This window comes from Brachycentrus maculatus, unplaced genomic scaffold (genome assembly GCF_059751285.1).
Source record: "Brachycentrus maculatus isolate JH-2025_06_01 unplaced genomic scaffold, ASM5975128v1 h1tg000393l, whole genome shotgun sequence".
NCBI classification, from domain to species: Eukaryota; Metazoa; Arthropoda; class Insecta; order Trichoptera; family Brachycentridae; genus Brachycentrus; species Brachycentrus maculatus.
The window spans coordinates 47,286-69,928 of record NW_028281142.1 but is presented as its reverse complement, the minus strand read 5'-3'; the positions used below and the strand labels follow the sequence as shown (position 1 = coordinate 69,928).

At 28.5% G+C, this 22,643-nt stretch overlaps 1 protein-coding gene across 2 annotated transcripts in view; it reads right to left on the bottom strand.

The window, feature by feature from the left end:
* Positions 1-19,299, bottom strand: part of LOC148302997 (diuretic hormone 45-like) — a 117,355-nt gene extending 98,056 nt beyond the window's left edge. Inside the window, exon 1 of one of the 2 annotated variants that reach the window (XM_088270708.1) lies at positions 19,251-19,299. The gene's annotated coding sequence lies outside the window, so the exon portion shown is untranslated. The remainder of the gene's footprint in view (positions 1-19,250) is intronic. The other variant, XM_088270707.1, reaches the window with a different exon arrangement.
* Between the last annotated feature and the right edge of the window lie 3,344 nt (positions 19,300-22,643).

The following is a 22,643-nucleotide window of genomic DNA, read 5'->3' as shown; positions in this document are numbered from 1 at the left end:
CTCGATCGTCTTACTGCATACAACCAAATTTTATGAAATATATATTATTACAAATACTTATTCGCATGATTATTCCCAAAACCGGTTTTCATGAAGTAGTGTTTTTTTTAAAGTTATGTTACACAAAGTGAACCATGAATGATAAGGAAAGTGTTATATTACTTTACTTTAATATATTTTATTTTAAATAAAAAACTTTTTTTTTTAAATACAAAATACTTATGGTTAACGCACATTATGTTTTTTGCTTTTTATAGTTTTTTTTTATTTGATGTTTTTAGTCACCTTATTGTTTTACATATCAATCTCAATTTAAATTAAAATTATATGTTTTCAAGCGCACTTCTTTCCTAAACACGAACAGTACGCTATACTAAAGAAAAAGCTCGTCACTGAAATACCATATTGCATCACTAAGCATTATTTGTACCATGACTTATGTGATACATAATTTTAATGGAAAAAAATGTGTTCATATCATAAAATTACCATATTTATTTTCATTAAAATGGTAATTTTTATTGTTTGAAAAAGACAAATAATATTTGTGTTATAACTTAAATATTTTTTTTAAATGTTTTTATCATAAAAATATATATTCTTTTTCATTTAAAATGGGTTTATTTTATTTCTAAAAAAAAACAAATATTTTTATGTTAAAACTTAAATACATTTATGAAAAATCGGTTTTGATCATAAATATACTTAACTTATTTCTCAAACGACCAATAAGTTTTATTAGCAATGCATTGTTTGAGTTACCGCGCAAACCTTATCAGGTATAACTAGAAACTTGGTAAGCTGGGTAGCTGGTAGATCTGGACATATCGCTCACTCCTTTCAACAACGTCATTTATCAAAAATCGTAAATTTTCAGTTGTGCATGTTTTCGGAATGCCCAGAAAATGTACTATATCCCAGTAAAAGTGGCATATTTATAACAATATTTACCCGCTACAGGGCCAAAAGTGTTGTTTTTGCATTTTCAATAAAAGGTATTGCTTAATAATTTTTTAAAATAAACTAAATATCTTTCAAATGGAGAAAAAAACATTCAGGTTTTATCTAAAATGATCTGTTGCACAGTAAAAAGATCAATAAGTGGGTTGATATTAATTTTCAATACATTTTACTATATTTTTAAACTTTAAAAACGATCTCCTGAAAAATCAAGTTTTTTGATATATGACGTTGCTGAAAGGAGTGAGTGATATGTTCTACTAAGAAATATCAATTAAAGTCCATTTTGTTGTTGAATATTAAGAAGCTCGGGTATATTTTTGACAACCCTACGACTAGTCGTCGGAGTAGTCGGAGCATGTTGAGATGACCTCGTGACGCGGTATAATGAATTCTTAATTAAAGCTAGTACCATCTCGGCTTCGCGGGCGGATGGAGGAAAAACCGAATGAGCGAAAAACTGCATTTTCTTAGCTCCATTTCATTCACTTAAAAACCACAGATATTTAATATTTTTAAAAACATTTACTTGTTTTAATTAAGATATTGGAATGATATGAATTAATTTAATCTCATTTTTTCCACTAATAAAAAACAACTGACAAACTTACGTTTCTTGAACGAATTAGCATAGATAAAATGCAAAAATATATTTCCAATTTTCTATACTGTTAATGGAAATTTCCTTCGATGCGTTAAGGAGCTGGGCTGCGTAAATATTGGTTTTAAGCACATGGGATACATAGTGACGGTAAAACTAGATGAGGGCACGTTACAGGGGTGTGAATCGGCATACACTTTTTAATATATTTATTTATGTATATATATATATATATATATATATATATATATATATATATATATATATATATATATATATTTATATTTATTTGTATATATTTAACTTGTGTACATTAATTAAAATTAAAATACTATATCTCATATAACCCAAATATATTATCTTTTAATGGTTATTTATATTCCATTCGCCCTTATCGAATTGCCACGTAGTTCTATCTCAAAAGGGAAAATGGAAAAATAAACACATTATTTTATTTACACCATGTAAACGAACGTAATGTGGGTATGATATTGAGCAAACCCAGAGAACATTACATAAATATTAATATTTGTCGTAGCCTCTTGGAATTTTTGAGAATTGTGTTAGTACTTATAGGGTGTTTCAATAATCGCAGATAACGTTTATAATAATAATAAATATATTAATAATTAATTATTTTCAAATATTCATTTAAGTTTGTGCATTTAATGTTCGTCATAATACGTCTCGATCCTGTATTTGAGAAAAAACGATTGATTTTTGAGCGGCGTTATGGTAAGTTGTATTAGTGATATTTTACTTCAATATATAAGTTACTTAAGTTTTAACTGGTACCTTAAGGACAGGACTCCTTTAAGTAATCACCTCGCTTTAAGTAATTAACGATTAAGATATCATAGCCACGAAATGAAACGTTGCTTCATGCACACGTTTGGGTTGGATAAGTTAATAATGAAAAGGGTGAAAGCAGACTGAATGCAGTCGAAATGCGATCCCTTAGACGAATGTGCGGCAAAACGATGTGTGATAGTTTGATGTTCGAATGATGAAATAAGGAAAGAATGCAAGGCTGAGATAAGCATTATCTATAAATTTAATAAAAGTGTGTTGAGATGGCTTGGACATGTGGAAAGTTTGAGTGGGGAAAGAACGGTCAAACAAATTTATGAGGCGAATGTAGTTGGAAAAAGAAGCAACGGAAGACCAAGGAAAACTTGGCACAATCAGGTATGTCAAATACTTGAAAGCGGCCGGGTCAGGAGTCGTATTGAGGAGGAGATGCATGAATGTGGAAGAGGCGAAGAATGTTTGCAAATACAGTGGTGTGGCGTTCGATTCTCTCTCCCTACCCCTGCGAGGAAGCTGCGAGATGGTTTATTAGTTTTTTTGTGATTCATTATATTATTGTTTTTACTGAAGAATGAATCCAGAAAAGTACAAAATTTAAAATATGTTTGATATTTTATATAAAATAAATACAGAGAAAAATTTACATAAAAATAATATAAATAACAATAAAACTAACTTAACAATATATTATTTTCATTCAATTCAGTTCCATTTCACGATAAAGATAAAGTCAGTTATACATATTGTTAATTGTATTATTTATTTGAAATCCGGGTCAATTTCGCGATTTTTACATAAAATATTCACTGTATTAAAATTATATAAAATATTTCATAATATTTTCAATTTTGTACTTTGCTGCATTTATTGATCAGAAGAAAAACAATATAATAATAAATCAACAAAAAAAACTTCCTAATTTTAATTCATCCACCCCAATGGTCCATAAGACACTGCATCATTTCGACGCTGAATCTTCATCGTTAATTACTTTAAATTAATTTGATCAATTATTTACTTGAGGTAACAGTAAAAACTGTAAATTTTAAGAAAAAAACATCACTGATATTCATTTTAAAACCGCTTGGGAATCAAAATTAGTACCTCAATCATGATTACACGTACTAACCACTATACCAAGGGGGCGGAAATAATTATGTTTAGCGAATAATAAAATCTTTATCGAAAATCACATGAAAAAAGTATCAAACAAGCATTGCTGTTGAATAATATGTCAAATAATACCGATACATTTCCTTTAGAATGCGACTTTTTTTAAGCGAAACGTTAAAATATTTTTACGCTTTTGGCGAATGAAAAATGGCCCCGGTCCGTTTTCGTACGATGCTTTTCTTAGATCCCATTCCACAACACTTACCGTGGGTATTTTCTCTTTGTGGGCGATTTCACGGCCGGCAATGTGAAAGGCTTTGGCTGTCCACCCCAATAAAAGTGAAAGGAAAGGGTTACGCTCGAATTTGCCGAGAAAAGGATAAGCAACCACTACACGCATTACTAATATGTGGTTAAAATAATATCACTTTTCTCTGTGCGAGGTCTAATTGGCGTCATGTAAATCAAGAGTGTGTCCAAAGCTTTGTTTACAAATCGCTCACTTCTTTCAACAACGTTATATATCAAAAATCGTCAATTGTCAGTTTTGCATGTTTTTGGAATGCCCAGAAAATGTACTATATCCCAGCAAAAGCTGCATATTTTTGACTTAATATTTACCCGCTACAGGGCAGAAAGTGAATTTTTTTTAATAAACTTAATATTTTTAAATGGAGAAAAAACGTTCATGTTTTACCTAAAAAGATCTGTTGCACAGTTCAAAGTTTAATAAGTGGCTTGATATTTATTTTTAATACATTTTATTATATTCTTATACTTTAAAAACGATCTCCTGAAAAATCATTATAATAATCTAACAACATAATTGTTAACTGATTATTTATTATTTAATGATTGCATTTTTTCCGCGACTTACTCTTTTATTATTACTTTGATATATCATAGGACTTATACATATATATATATATATATATATATATATATATATATATATATATATATATATATATATATATATATATGTGTATATATATATATATATATATATATATATATATATATATTATATATATATATATATATTTATATATATTTATATATATATATATATATATATATATATATATATATATATATATATATATATATATATATATATATATATATATATATATATATATATATATGTGTATATATATATATATATATATATATATATATATATATATATATATATATATATATATATATATATACAATATATATACCTATATATATATATATATATGTATATATATATATATATATATATATATATATATATATATATATATATATATATATATATATATATATATATATATATATATATATATATATATATATATATATATATATATATGCATATATTGTGTGAGTGTTCATTTATTTTATAATCCTTAATTACATCATTTTATTATTTACGTCTTATACAGTATCTACTCAATGAATTAGGGCCACGCGGAATTTCGCGCAATTTCTCAATTCAAACAGGAATAACTCAGAGAAAACCTTGAATAAAACAACATTGAATTTTATTTACACATGAACACTTTATTAGGCTTAAATTATGCATATATTTTCATATAAATATAGTAAGTATTTAGTATTTCCACCTTTGGCAGAAATAACTGCCTCAATTCTTTTTGGCATACTTAAAATGCACTGTTTTATCATGTTTTTTATTTCTTCGTCTTCTGACCAAATTTTTTGAATATTTTTTTTAGACAGTCTACTGTCAGATTTGGAAATGAGTAAACCTTATTTTTTAACATGCTCCATACGTTTTCTATAGGATTAAGGTCCGGAGAATTTCCAGGCCAGGAGAGTAAAGGCAGATTTTTGTTAGACAAAAATTTTATTATTGATTTAGCCCGGTGGCAAGGTGCCCCATCCTGTATGAAGGTGTATGGACCTTCTGTTGGGTCGAGTGTATGGTAGAAGGGCAATAAAATTCGTTCGAGGACCTGCTTATAGGAATTTTGGTTCATTGTTCCTTCCACGAAAAACAACGGCCCAGGTAAATTGTTAATAATACATGACCATATCATTGTTGCAGGGGGGTGTTTGATAACTTTTACCACACAGGCCTCATTGTAACGTTCCATTGGTGTTCTCCTGACGAATCGACGGCTCTCTGTCACGGCTTCTAACCGGCACTCATCACTAAAGATGACCTGAAAAATAATGATAATTTAAGTTTAATTCAAATATATAAGTTTATTTACTAAAATGATATGTTGAAAATTCAATTTAAATAAATACCTTTTTCCAATCATCTACCGAGTAATTTCGATGTAGCCTGGCCCATTTGAATCGATCCGCTTTCATTCGTGGTGTCAATTTTGGTACTTTTACAGGGCGCCTGCATTTCAGATTTACTTCGTAAAGACGTCGCCTCTGTGTTGATACCGATATATTTATACCCTCTTCTTCCAATTTTATTTTTAATGTTTTTGCTGATGCACTACGGTTTTCTTAGGCACTTTGAACGATTTTTCGATCAGTCCTCGGTGTTGTTTTTCTAATCCTACGACAGTTCTTTCGCCGATTGCTGGTGGCGGGTGACTGATTTTTTATTTATTTTGAAATTCTGTCCACTGTTTGACGAGAAACGTTTTCTTTTTTTGAAATTTCTCTATTAGATAGTATTTCTAATTTCAGTAGCACTATAACACTAGACTTTTTTTCCTCAGAAATGGCTTTACTTTTTCCCATTTTGTCCTTTTCAAAAAAAAACACTTGTGTTTACAAAAAAAAAAATACTTTATTAACTAAAATTAAAAATTAAGTTTTTTTCACAAGACACGATAACTATATAACCTCTCTGAACAAAACAACAACCAGAACTCAAGAAACTTCACTAATAAATGAGATAGGACTATTTTTTGAACTTTCAACCATCTGTCTACCTGTGCTAATTAGGGACCTTTCTCAGAAAAAGGGTTTGAAATTTTGTAAAGGCTTAAATAATCCAGGTATATTTTACATATTATTGAAGGTAATATACATGATATTAGATGTCAATAGAAAACTTAAAGTATTTATGTAAAATAAATATAATAATCCAAAAGATTTCAGAGTATTCTAAAAAATAATGGGTGGCCCTAATTCATTGAGTAGATACTGTAGTGATTCTCCCCTTCACATTCTATAATACGCTGATATTAAAATATAATTAAAAAAAAAACTCCTAACAGAGATTTAAAGTACCTACCTTCTTTATTATGTATTACCCGTGTAAGGCTTAATTTATCTAAACCTTTTTCACAAATCCTGTTAAGATTTTACCTCATTACGATTTTATACTCCATACTAAAAAAAAACAACTAAGCCGGTCCCATCCCCTGTATCCAGCCTAATCATATTAATATTTGATTTTGCTATTGGTTTTGAACACATGGTTCTAGTAATTTTCCGGAGAATGTAATGATTTTCACTAGATAAGGGTTGGAAATAAGGGTGAGTTTTTGCTTTAAGATGAAACATTAATGTCATATGTGAATACACACATGTCGCCCTTCATCGTCATATATCAATAAACTTGATTTTTCAGAATATCGTTTTTAAAGTTAAAAAATATTATAAAATGTATTAAAAATAAATATCAAGCCACTTATTGAACTTTTTACTTCGCAACAGATCTTTTTAGGTAAAACCTGAATGTTTTTTTTCCATTTGAAGAATATTTAGTTTATTTAAAAAATTGATGAAATAATACATATTCTTCAAAATGCAAAAACAACACTTTTTGACCTGTAGCGGGTAAATTATTTAGTTTAAAATATGCCGCTTTTGCTGGGATATAGTACATTTTATTGGCATTTCGAAAACATGCGCAACTAAAAATTGACGAATTTTGATAAATGACGTTGTTCAAAAGGAGTGAGTGATATGTAAAAAGATAATTAAATCAATCAAATTTCTAGTTGACCCACGTCACGACCCTCAGCAATGAGGAAAATGATGCAGAGAATAAAATAAGATGAATAATTGGTTGGTTCAGTGAACAAAATAGAAGAATATCGCATGTTTCCGGATCGAATATTATATTTTTTCCTCGTTTTACGAAGCGTATGATGATCACCTTTGTCATATTATATTATATTATATTACCAATATTATTAGACTGTAGGTGAAAAGCACCTACAGTGTGTCGCAAAACTAATCACCCTATCGGAAGTTTATATATATTTTTCAAATCGCGTTGTACGTCAATAGTATTTGACATTTGTGAACTAGACAGCTGCTGTATACAAACAAGTTGATAAAACAGGCACAAATTCGTATCAACACTGGCGGCAGCCACTTGGCATATCAATTTTTTACTAAAAAAAATATAAGGGCCAAGTAAAGATTTACATAACTCAAAATTATTTTATTTTATTCAATTAAAAAGTTATTTAAAAACAAAATTTTATAATTAATTTTGCCCCATCTTAAATTTATTTGTTTACTGCAGCTGTCTTGTTTACAAATATCAAATACTTTAAGGCGCAACTTTATTATATCTAAATCCAGGTAACATTTTACGTAAATGGTTTTTTTTCTTAAAACATTGTTTTTGAGTGAAAAACATGTTTTTTTTCAAAGTAACTTTATAATTTTGAAAAGAAAAGAGGCATTGAAAGGTAAGGAGTTCAAAAAATATATTAACATATTTTTTACATGTATACGAGTATTCTAAAAAACAAACAAAATTTCAATATACACCAAAAATTGAGCGTGAGCACACGACCAGCTCTGTGCGTGGCTGAAAGTATTCTGATTTGAACGCTTGAGACAAACTTGAAATATAAGCCTTAACGTACAACGCCATTTGCAAAAATTATAAGGTTTTCCGATAAGGTGATTAATTTTGCGCCACTCTGTATATTTTTCTAAGGTAGTTGAACACAGGGTGAGTTGAACACTCCACTACGTAAGAATCGCAGCTTAGTTTGGAGCGGGAAGATACGAGGAGGTGTATTTTCCATTAAATAATTCTTAATCGACTTTACAGTTCAGTTAACTTAATGAATTCAATCCATTAAATCATTTCACACGTTCCCAACCCCTACCGTATTGCATGTTGTAGAATATCACCCCCTAGCTGACTAATAAACCCCTCGTCATGGTGACTTATATTGACTCTTTCTCTGATATTATCCGACACATAAATGGTGCATAAGGCACCGCATCGAAACGATACGGTGATAAGTTGATCTTTACATGAAAATTTCACTTGCCTGTGAAAAAGTTCCACAAACAATATATCGCTCACTCCTTTCAACAACGTCATATATCAAAAAACGTCAATTTTCAGCTATGCATGTTTTTGGAATGCCAGCAAAAGAGGCATATTTTTAACTTTATATTTACCTGCTACAGGGCAGAAAGTGTTGTTTTTGCATTTTGAAGAAAATGTGTTGTTTAATTATTTTTTTAAATATACTAAATATTTTTCAAATGGAGAAAAAAAACCTTCAGGTTTTACTGAAAAAGATCTTTCGCACAGTAAAAAGTTCAATAAGTGGCTTGATATTTATTATATTACATTATTATATTCTTCAACTTTAAAAACGATCTCCTAAAAAATCAAGTTTTTTGATATTTGACGTTGTTGAAAGGAGTGAGCGATATGTATTCTTACTCAAAATGTCCAATTTATTTGAACCGGTAAAAATCGATAATATTTCATGTCTCATGACTGATCAACTTGTTATATGAAAAAAATATCGATAGATTGATAAGTCTGTCTTAATTAATATCAGACAATGTAGAAAAACCAACAAACACTTTTCATTTAATTCATCACATGTGTGGTAATAAATAATGAAAATGTGATATGTGATACGCGTTCTGACTCAACGAAATTAATCCTTAATCGAGTAAGAAAGCAAAAAAACATATGACAGAAATAAGAAATAAGGAATACGTATTTGATATAGAAATACAATTTTATTTTATTTTTGGTATATCATAGTCGTACAGGAGAAAGTGACCAACTAACAAGACGTTAAATGTTCAGGAGGTCCATTTAAGTCACTTTTGCTTGGCAAGGAAATAAGCATCGATGCATTTAGTCATTTTTAACAAGTCAATATTTACAACATTTTGAGTGTGTCCAAATACTTGTTCACAAAATCTGGATTATCTCCAATTGCAGGAGTTATTTTCATATTATTTTTTGACATCTCATCAAATAATATAAAAATAACTCCTGTAATTAGAGATAATCCAGATGTTGTGAACTAGTATTTGGACACACTCAAAATGTTGTAAATAAATTGTCTGGTCAAATTATACGCTTAAATAATAAAAATGAAAATGGTATTTTCTGGCGTTACTCATGTGTGTGATTATAATCCAGGATTCGGACCTCACATGCTAATATAAGAGTTTCTGCTTAATAAAAAGCTTCTTTACATCTCACCAATAGATGTCTCTAGTGAAGCTCTAGTGATTCGAGAGTAATGTTTCAAAAATTGGTTTATATAATATATATTGAACTTCCAAGAATTTGAGTAATGTGGTTGTCAATAATGGGTAGAATTGGTGAATGTTACACGTGTGTAAAGTGATCACTTAAATCAGCCTATGACGGTCGTCAGCCCCGTAAATGCCCAGACCTCCATATTTTTCCTCATCTTTGATGAGATGGCAAAAATAAGACTTTTATGTTTAGTTTATTTTTTCATGATTTTAAGGATAATAGAAGCGATTTGTGCAACTTTATTGCATAATAATCGAAATTCTTTTGACCAAAAGAGGAATGTGTTTTATTTGGTTTTATTTGATTTATTTCTGTATTTTGGATCTTAAAAAAACGTACGTTATCATAAAGTGTGCTTACTGTGATATGTGTGCTTTGCTGGGAGGTAAATTCTTAAATTCTTTAAATTAGCCATATTGTGTTTTGGGATTTTATTGCAATAAGCGACTAAATTTGTCAATATATTATACTTCAAGTTTAAAATCCTTTAGGATTTTTTTCAGGGCTATATTAACTAGTAAGATATCAAATAGTCAATGATCACGTTTTTGAAAAATGCACTTGATCACTTTCTTCTGTACGACAACGATATATTTTTTTCACGTAAGGCGAAGTGTGGGCAGAAGACAGATCTCCTGGCTCCGGAATATACGAGATTGGACGGGGATCAGGACCGTCAAGACGCTGTTTAGAGCTGCCCAAGACAAGGACAATTACTCTCAAGTGATAGTCGACGTCACCGACATGTCACACAAAGAAAGAGACGAAGATATTATATGTTTTGTATATTTTTTTACCATTTTTCTTACTTTCTTTCTTGTGTTTCAGGCTTGTTAACCTTAATCCCACGTCCCAAAATGCGAAATGGAAATTACTCATGGGGAATATTATATATCGTAGTCATACAGGAGAAAGTGACCAAGTGCATTGTTTAACTAAAACGTGATCATTGACTATTTGCTATCTTACTAGCTTAATATTGCCCTGAAAAAATCCCAAAGAATTTTAAACTTGGAAGTATAATATATTGAGTAAAAATGACTAACTACGTTGATGTTTATTTTCTTGCACAACAAAAGTGACTTAAATGGCCCTCCTGAACATTTTACGTTATTTTTGGGAGTTGGTCACATTCTCCTGTATGACTACGATATGTGACTTATATACGCATGTAATATGTTTTACAATAAATAAATATGTTTTTGTAATAATTTATTCACAAAATCTTATCCGAATTATTTGAAAATATTATTTTTATGTTAGCAATGTAATGGTTGGCACTTTAAGCAACCATGCTTCAGATCCTGGGTTCGATTTCGAGAAGGGTCAAAATAAATATAAGTGATTTTTCACATTCATATTTATTTGATATTACCATTATTGGATATTATATTATCTGAAGCGCAAGACTGATAAAATAACACTACTTATTCACAATGCAGTGCCCTATGCACTATTGGATGCAAATAATAGTCTTTAAAAATTAAAATATTTTCCAAAAAAGCAATTTCTAAGGAAATTAAAAATTAAATTATATTTTAATAACTTAAAACTGAAACTGGCTTCACTTAAAAGAATACTTATTTCTGAATGTACAATAATATACTATTTATAAAACATATGTTGAAATATACAAAAATAAGTCAACCTCCGTAATGTAATGGTCAGCACGCTCGGCTACCGTTCTGGAGATCCCGGGTTCGATTCCCAAGGGAGGTCAAATAAATATAAGTGATTTTGTCACTCTAATATTTATTCAATATTACCCTGGACTGGTACCTGAAGCGGAGGGCTGATCACCTTTCCTTCGTGTGTTAACGATCAAGATACCACTGCGTTTATAAATGCAGTGCCCTATGCACCATTGTAGTGCGGATAGGGGTTAAAATGTAAAAATAACTTACAACCGACAAGATACATAAGGTGGCTTGGTTTGGTAGGACTTCGCAAAATAATAATAACCAAAAATGTTTTTTTATATGTACTTACGTATATATTTAACAAATTAAAATAAATTCTAAAATAATAATACAAAATATTATCATAAAATAAGAAGAAGATCACGTGCATCAGCTGTTGAAGCGGTAAAAAGAAACTTATATTAGTTATCATAAAAATTATTTAAAGCGCTACATACTTCTGATTTCATTCAAACCGCTTACCATTCTTGCATAGAAATTTTAAAAGCCAAGGAAAGGACTTAAAAAAACCCTCTCTGACGTCATTTTACACGTGTTCAAGGGGCGAGACGATTTCAAAATAAATTAGTTAAGAAGACGTGTACTTTAGAGCTTTCGTAACATAAAAATAAGCTGGATACTGCTGGGAAGTACGGGAAAAGTTCGTAATCCTTGTGGCTGCGAATGAGAAATTCCACAGTCCAGCGGGATACTCAAAATAAATAATTTTGAGGTCTTATAGTCCTCCACCTCGGATAAAAACCCTTATTTTAAAACATTTAGTGTAACATAAAACAGTATTCCTTAAGTAAATAACATGCAAATGTGTATTGCTTCAAAAACATAGGTAAATTGAACATATACGCTCACTCCTTTCAAGAACGTCATAAATAAAAAAACTTGATTTTTCAGTGGAATGTTTTTAAAGTTTTAAAATATAATACAATGTTTTAAAAATAAATATCAAGCCACTTATTGAACTTTTTACTGTGCAACAGATCTTTTTAGGTAAAACCTGAAGGTTTTTTCTCCATTTGAAAAATATTTAGTATTTTAAAAAAATAATTAAACAATATCTTTGCTTCAAAATGCAAAAACAACACTTCTGTCCTGTAGCGGGTAAATGTTTAGTTAAAAATATGCCTCTTTTTTTGGGATATAGTACAGTTTATAGGCATTCCGAAAACATGCACAACTGAAAATTGACGATTTTTGATTCATGACGTTCTTGAAAGGCATGAGCGATTTGTATGTATTTGAAATGCGTGCTTTCTATTTTGTTTACATGTATATTCTAATAAGCGGACTAGAAGCATGCAAAAGCCACTGAAACTCGAAAAAGAATAATTAATAGATATATTCGAAGAAACATACATCGAAATCTCCAGAACGGAATCGAGCAAACAACTCCTGGGTACTTCGTTCACTCATAGCATTCTCATTATCACCGTACATTTCGCATTTTTTGCAGCGTTTTTTTCCTTTTTATGGTAAAAATTCACTTTTTACATATTTTAAAATTTATATAAATGACGAGTTACCCCACTAATAGATCGTGCTGCTAGGAAAGGAGTTCGTTTCACAAACTGTGTGGTAAATATAATTGAAATGATAGGGTAATTATTATATATATATATATATATATATATATATATATATATATATATATATATATATATATATATATATATATATATATATATATATATATATATATATATATATATATATATATATATATATATATATATATATATATATATATATATATATATATATATATATATATATATATATATATATATATATATATATATATATATATATATATATATATATATATATATATATATATATATATATATATATATATATATATATATATATATATATATATATATATATATATATATATATATATATATATATATATATATATATATATATATATATATATATATATATATATATAAAACCCTTATCCGCACCCAAATGGTGCATAGGGCACTGTCATATAAACGCAGTGTTATCTCGATCGTTTATACAAGAAGGAAAGGTGATCAGCTTTCCGCTTCAGGTACCAGTCCATGGTAATTTTGAATAAATATTACAGTGAAAAAATCACTAATATTTATTTTACTTTTACACGTTTACACGTAAGTTTTCAGACAAGTTTTCAATCCTACTTTGAATCACGACTACTATTTTGAATATGTATATTTTTATGATTTTTTATACAAAATACAATATTACGTCCAATTTGTTTTATAAAACGTCCAATTTGATTGTTAAGTGTCCAATTTAAAGTGAAAAACATTTAATAGTGACTAAATTCAAATATGTAATAAGTGTTTCTTAGCGTTTCGTTTCGCTAAGGCATATCATTGTATAATATCCTGATGATGACAAGGTTCTTGTTGAAACCGGTTGGAAAAAGTGTACCAACAAAAAGTGGTTAAAAAAAAGTTGTTTTATTTTATACAGTTTATAAAATGTACCACAAAGTATCTGCGAAAAACATTACAAAAATAATATCTCTTTATTTAAACAGGTGTCTATTTACGCCAATTTTCATTAATATATTTATTCAAATTATTATTAATAATCTATACAAAACAGATAAAATATAATGCTCTACAACTGGAGCCATATGAATAAACCTTGTTAAATGACTCCATCATAAATTCAGAAACAACAAAATAACCCCGAAATGAAAATCGTGCCTCGAAAATAATCCGCAAATAGGTTCTCTTAACCAAGTATAAAGGAGAAAACGTATAAAGAATTCAACACCTTATCGATCGTTTTGTAAACAAAATTTGAGGCTGTACTGTACCGCGTGACGTCATATTCATACTCAACTATTCATTTTGTGTGGGTTTGTGGATAGGACATGCCACCGGCAAAATAATGGTCACGTTTCCGTGTTATGTTTGTTCAATTCATCGATAAATCGGTCTCACCGTATTTTGCATACGTAATAACGCGTGTTCGGACTTACATATCGCTCACTCCTTTCAACAAGAGATGGTTTTCAAAGTTTAAAAATATAATGAAATGTATTAAAAATAAATATCAAGCCACTTATTGAACTTTTAACTGTGCAACAGATCTTTTTAGGTAAACCTGAATGTTTTTTCTCCATTTGAAAAATATTTAGTAAATTTAAAAAAATAATTAAACAATACACATTCTTCAAAATGCTAAAACATCACTTTCTGCCTTGTAGCGGGTAAAAATTAAGTTAAAAATATGCCGCTTTTGCTGGGATATAGTACATTATCTGGGCATTTCGAAAATATGCACAACTCAAAATTGACGATTTTTTAATATATCGTTGTTGAAAGGAGTAAGCGATATGTGGAAAAATAAATCTTTTCTGTATTTCTGTAGTCATCGTAAAGTATATCTAAACAGGTATTTGGTGATTGCTTCGAAATTTTGACGCAACGTGGCGTTTGAAAAGGAAAGTATTTTTACATGTCACTTATTTGGTACAACAATTAAGTTATCAAACTTAAAAAAAAAAACAAGTTAAATATGTCAAAATGTGCGGAAACCGGACGAATGATTTAATAATAAGTTTTTATCAAAATTTATTCCAAATTACCGATAAAATTATATTTTCAACGTGACATACTCGTACAATCAACGTTAAATTATTTCCTCTTTTCGACAGCTCGTCAGTGATTGAAATTAGAGTAGAGGAATTGATTTTCCCGACGTGATATGATTACAATTATGTGACAATTATCGATTGTATCGAATCGTCAGGTCGCCATACAACGGAGCACTCTCGTCGATTTGGGTCATCAGTGCGGGTTCGTTGACAGTAAAAAATGTGTAAATGTGGGATACAATATTTTGAGTGGGTCCATTTTTTGTAAATACTTGTTCACAAATTATATATTAATGTTTATATATATATATATATATATATATATATATATATATATATATATATATATATATATATATATATATATATATATATATATATATATATTTGTATATTTATATTTTTTTATAAATATATATATATATATATATATATATATATATATATATATATATATATATATATATATATATATATATATATATATATATATATATATATATATATATATATATATATATATATATATATATATATATATATATATATATATATATATATATATATATATATATGTGTATATATATATAAATATATGTAAATATGTATGTATAATTTTTTTTTTAAATAATGTAAATGAACGTCTCGTTACGGGCTATGCTTAGTGAGGCGTTCATCAAAAGAAATATAATATTGTAAAAAAAAAATTCAGAATTGCATTAAGTATTGTGGAAAAAAATCTAATTTATATTTGAAGCACTAACTTTGTGATTTTCCATTTATTTTATATTTTCAATACTTTGTTTTAAAATCACTATAAATATAATTTACGGGGACTTTAAAACCAAGTTACATTTTAATTTTAAAATAATAAATCAATAAATATTTTTTTAAGTGGTTGTTAATCATGGGTGGAATTGGTGAACGTCACACGTGTGTAAAGTGAACACTTCAACCTTACCACTTAACTACTTTTAAATAAAACAATTGTTTAATGTATAATGTATTTAAATTTTGTGGCAACTTTAATATGACCATTCCTGTACTTAAATAAGGAAGGGGTTTTCTTACGTGTGAATGAATATTTAAGGGCTGTTTTAGGATTGAAATTCTTTTGAATAATGTATTTTTATTTCATTCATTTGCATGATTTCGGGTGATAGCGTTGAAAGAATCTGTGTTCATTGGCACAGAAACTGACGATAAGGGGATCAAATATAAAGGGGGTCAATATTGACACGTGATGTGCTATCTCGAATGTGATACGTAATACTCGAAGGTACGTACTTCGATTTACGGAACCCTCATTTACGGCACTTCCATTAGCGGATATCCCGATTTGCTGTTAACTCATTTGATGAATCACGATTCACATTTTGGCGTCTCGACTTAGACGAAAATGAAAAAAAGAAGTGTCGGTATTTACAGAGCTTATGACCTGTCATAGGCTCGTTAACTGATCAATTTACACACGTGTAACATTGACCATTCTACCCATGATTGACAACTACACTGCTCAAAATTTTAAAACTCATAGTTATATTGATCAGTCTTATGACGTAGTAGAAATGAGTTCACTACAACCATCTATGTTGGATTGAGAAATCTTTTATTTAGTAGAGACCTTTTTGTTTGTATGCAAGATCCGAACCCCGGATTATTTTTGCATACTGGAAAACGCCTGAAAACATGATTTTAAAATTGCAAGTAATTTATAATCTGACCAGTTATGTTTATTCACAACTCGAAATGTTTGAAAATAATTGGGTTTTCTCCACTTAGGAGGTATTTTTACAGATATCATAAATCTCATCAGGCTTTAAGTTTGCGTTGACGGGAGCCATCTATGGTGAGTTTGAAAACCTTAAGTATTTCAATGTTTTAGAATTTAGTTCATAAACCCTGATGATGACAAGGTTCTTGTCGAAACCGGTTGGATAAAATATTATTATTAACTTAACTTATAACCCTTATCCGCACCCAATGGTGCATAGGGCACTGCATCGAATCGACGCAGTGTTATCTTGATCATTTCTAACATGAAGGCAAGGTGATCACTCTTACGCTTCAGGAACCAGTCCAGGGTAATATTAAATAAATATTACAGTGTAAACACTAATATTTATTTTCACCCCCCCTGGGAATCGAACCCGGGACCTACAGCACGGAAGCTAAATACGCTGATCATTACACCACGGAGGCGGACAAAATATACCAATAAAAAAGTGATTAAAACTAAGATGTTTTATTTAATGAGTTTATAAAATGTGCCACAAAGTATGTGCGAAAAACATTCAAGAAATGTTTAAGAATTCCACCATATAACAATAATGATTTAAGAAAATTAAGAGCCATTAATAGGACAGATACTCGATTCATCGTTAAAATATTCATTATCATTTCAATTTAAATTATATCTACTGTCTTCATTAAAAACCCCAATCTCAAAAGTGATTAAAAACGTTACCTTTAAACGGTCCTGTCATTTGACGTTTGAAATCAAGATGGCGTATCATTTTCACTTTCCCGCCATAATTAGCCGTGCCGTCATTACCTTAGCGTATTAAAGAGATGGAGCCGTCCACTATCGGATATTCAAAAATTGTTCGACATTATCAATCGATTTCCCCTAAGTTTTGCTAAGAAATTGATACGAAAGAAATTGTTTTATACTTTATTAAATTAAACAACCCTGTTTTAACCACTTTTTTTATTGGTACACTTTATCCAAACGGTTTCGACAAGAACCTTGTCATCATCAGGGTTTATATACTAAATTTAAAAAACATTGAAAAACTCCTTATCAATTACCCTTCCCATACCAAAAACAATGTTTGTGAAATTTTGTACATATACCCTGATGATGACAAGGTTCTTATCGAAACCGGTTGGATAAAGTGTACCAATAAAAAAGTGGTTACAGCAAAGTTTTTTTTTAATTTTAAGTTTATAAAATGTGCCACAAATTATCTGCGAAAAACATTCAAGCAAATGTAATATATTTGGAATAGTCGATATTTAGAAGCAGAACTGGGAAAAATTACGAAAAATTTCTTCTCGACTATACAAAATTGAATTCTCATTAAAAAAAATAACTTTGCATTGACTATAATTTTTTCTCTTCCGTTTTGGACTAGACAAGATTTTGCTTGTGAATGTGATGACGGGTTATCACAGATGTCTCTCATTTAGTGTGCGTATGTCCTATTATCGAAAGGGAGAGATTTAAATTGGAAACAGGTTGTACAAAAGAGGATTCAGTTGACAAAAATTGATGAGGTCATTGCCTCATCATTTTTTGTCAACGATAGATCCTTACGTCCTATCGGACATAAGGATCTATCGGATTTAGTGTTGTCATATTTGAAAAATGTGACAAGACGAAAAAGACAAATAAATAAGCTATGTGACGGGTCTTGATTGATGGATATAAACTAAATATGCTATAAATATTTGCACATAATAAACAAGGAATTTTTTAGACAACTTACAAATATAACAACAAAATCAAGAATAATACAGAAATTGTTAATATAATATATATATAAAACCCATATCCGCACCCCAATGGTGCATAGGGTACTGTGTCATATAAACGCAGTGTTATCTTGATCGTTTATACATGAAGGAAAGGTGATCAGCCCTCCGCTTCAGGTACCAGTCCATGGTAATTTTGAATGAATATAACAATGAAAAAATCACTTATATTTATTTTATTTCCCTTGGGAATCGAATCCGGGACCTCCAGAACGGTAGCCGAGCCTGCTGACCATTACACTACGGAGGCGGACGGCGAAATTGTTATAAAACATTTTTTTTAAATGTTCGTTTTACATTTTTGGACATGAATGGTTGAACGGGAATATAAAATGTGTTATTTATGAAATGTTCATTATCAAAACTCCACACAACCGTTTTGCTGGCATAATTTTAATCATTTCAAAAATAACAAAGTGTTTTATCATTTTAAAAGAAGAAGTTAAAATAGCTTACCACTTTTCTTCTAGTGTCGATCAGCCTACGTCTAAAGTTTGTCGAATTCTGTAAATAAAAATAAATTCATTTGAACTTGATATTTTTGTTTATTTATAATTATAAAATGTTAGTTTTAAAAGATTTTTATAGAACTTTATTTGTAAAGACAGTCTTAAATTACTGCCGTTATACTAATTGTATATATATGTATATATATATATATATATATATATATATATATATATATATATATATATATATATATATATATATATATATATATATATATATATATATATATATATATATATATATATATATATATATATATATATTTTTTTTTTTTTTTTTTTTTTTTTTATTTATAAATTTTTTAATCAAAGATACATTGTATGGAATAATAATCAACATAGTTACATATACATAGTTTTTTTTACGTGCTACCTCTCTAAGAGAGCAGATTGCTCGTGTTTAGAGAGGGAGTTCGCTTACAGGTTTGTACATATAAATAAGAAGTAAAAATATATATATGTAATGAAGTGATATATATATATATATATATATATATATATTTATATGAACATATATATAACATGAAGTAATATATATATATATATATATATATATATATATATATATATATATATATATATATATATATATATATATATATATATATATATATATATATATATATATATATATATATATATGTAATAAAATACCTAGGTTCAGTTCTACCACCAGATGTCGCATGCGTCGCACAGAATAAAACAAAAGACTTCCGATAGAAAAAATATAAGATTCTGAACTGTCAGAATCAGATAGATAGATAGATAGATAGAAAAATATTATAAAGATAAATTAAGAATAAACTTTAATTATAAACTTTAATTACAAAGCAACACATTGTTTATTTTATTATTTTACACCCAATTTACAAAGAAAAATATTACCACGTTATATATATATATATATATATATATATATATATATATATATATATATATATATATATATATATATATATATATATATATATATATATATATATATATATATATATATATATATATATATATATATATATATATATATATATATATATATATATATATATATATATATATATATATATATATATATATATATATATATATATATATATATATTTAGGTAGTTACTTAAGTTTCAGTGTCCTGATCATAATTCAATTATCTCTGACGTTAATTATAATGAAGGAAATTTATCGTTTCAATGTCGTAAAATATTAAATTTCGCATAAATTATAAAGGGCCGAGTAATACTTTCAGTTTCAATTAGCTGTAATCCTCCGAAAATAAATTGTTCATGATAGATTGGTAAACATTGAATGAACGAAGAAATAAAGTACTTTTGCTGAGACCATAAGTTTTCTTTTATGTGTTTGAATGGAAGCATTAAATTGAGTTAAAAGATGATTGGTATGTGACAGACATTGATGGAATTTGTGAGTTATGTGCGTGTGAATGAGTTCTGTAAAGAAAGAAAAAATGGTAGTTCGAAAAAAATAGTTACATTGACTGTGTCTATAAAAATGTGAGTAACGGTTAACTGTTTCTTTTAGATAGTATTCGTTAGTTTTTTTGTATATATTTCTTTCTCGCTTAAATTTTGATGTTACATTGTTCACAACATTTTGAGTGTGTCCAAATACTTGTTCACAGATCTGGATTATCTCCAATTATAGGAGTTAGAATCCAGATTTGTACACAAGTATTTGGACACACTCAAAATGTTGTAAATAAATTATCTGGTCAAATTAAAAGCTAAAATAATAAAAATTAAAATGATATTTTCTGGCGTTTCTCATGTATGTGATTATAATCCAGGACTCGGACCTCACATACTGATATAAGAGTTTCTGCTCAATAAAAAGCTTCTTTTCATCTCACCAATAGATGTCTTTAGTGAAGTTCTAGTGATTCAATAACAATGTTTCTAAATTGGTTTATGTATATATAGAACTTCCAAGAATTTGAGTAGTGTGGTTGTCAATAATGGGTAGAATTGGTGAATGTTACACGTGTGTAAAGTGATCACTTAACCAGGCTATGACAGGCATAAGCCCAGTAAATAACCAGACCTCCATATTTTTCTTGATCTATGCTAAAATTTCAAAATGTAAGACTGTATTTCATCTTTCTAATACCATTTGAAAACATGTGATGTGTATGTGCGTGTATAACATCAAATATAAAATATAGACGTAAGTATATTTTTTTCTCCATAAGCCACTATTATTTTTTGTTTCTATTTTTTAAATATTATTTTATCATGATATACTTTTGTATTGCTTTACCAACTAATTGCAAACTAATTAGGGTTGTAACGATTCTAACTCGAACAAAATTTCTATTTCATTGTTTGCCAATTATAAGAAAAACCATGAAATGAATTGAAAGATGATTTTAAAATTGAAATAATTATGATAAAAGACGAAAAGTGAAAATGAAAAATAATTAAAAATAATAATGATTTAAGACGAATGGCAGAACGAATAAAATGAAAAGTAATAATAACAAATAAAATTTTATAAATGAATATTTAAAGTTGGTTTTTGCCATTTAAAATATAATGCGGAACGTTTATCTATTATTGAATTTAGAATTTAAAACATATCGTAGTCATACAGGAGAAAGTGACCAAGTGCATTGTTTTACAAAAACGTGATCATTGACTATTTGATATCTTACTAGCTTAATATTGCCCTGAAAAAATCCCAAAGGATTTTAAACTTGGAAGTATAATATATTGACTTGGTAAAAATGACTAACTGCATTGATGTTTATTCTCTTGCCAAACAAAAGTGACTTAATTGGCCCTCCTGAACATTTACGTTTTGGTAGTTGGTCACTTTCTCCTGTACGACTACGATATATCGCTCACTTTTTCAAGAACGTCATAAATCAAAAAACGTGATTTTTCAGGAGAACGTTTTTAAAGTTTAAAAATATAATACAATGGATTAAAAATAAATATCAAGCCACTTACTGAGCATTAAACTGTGCAACAGTTCTTTTAAGGTAAAACCTGAAGGTTTTTTCTCCATTTAAAAAATATTTAGTATATTTAAAAAAATAACTTAACAATACATTTTCTTAAAAATGCAAAAACACTTTCTGCCCTGTAGCGGGTAAATATTAAGTTAAAAATATGCCTCTTTTGCTGGAATATAGAAGATTTTCTGGGCATTCCGAAAACATGCACAACTGAAAATTGTCTATTTTTTATTTATGACGTTCTTGAAAGGAGTGAGCGATACATCATGTACTGAATATGTAATGTGCAAACGAATCCCAACATTACAATATGATACCATCGTATTACTACTGTATTATACAATCTCGCAGAAATCTTTAGAACACGTAT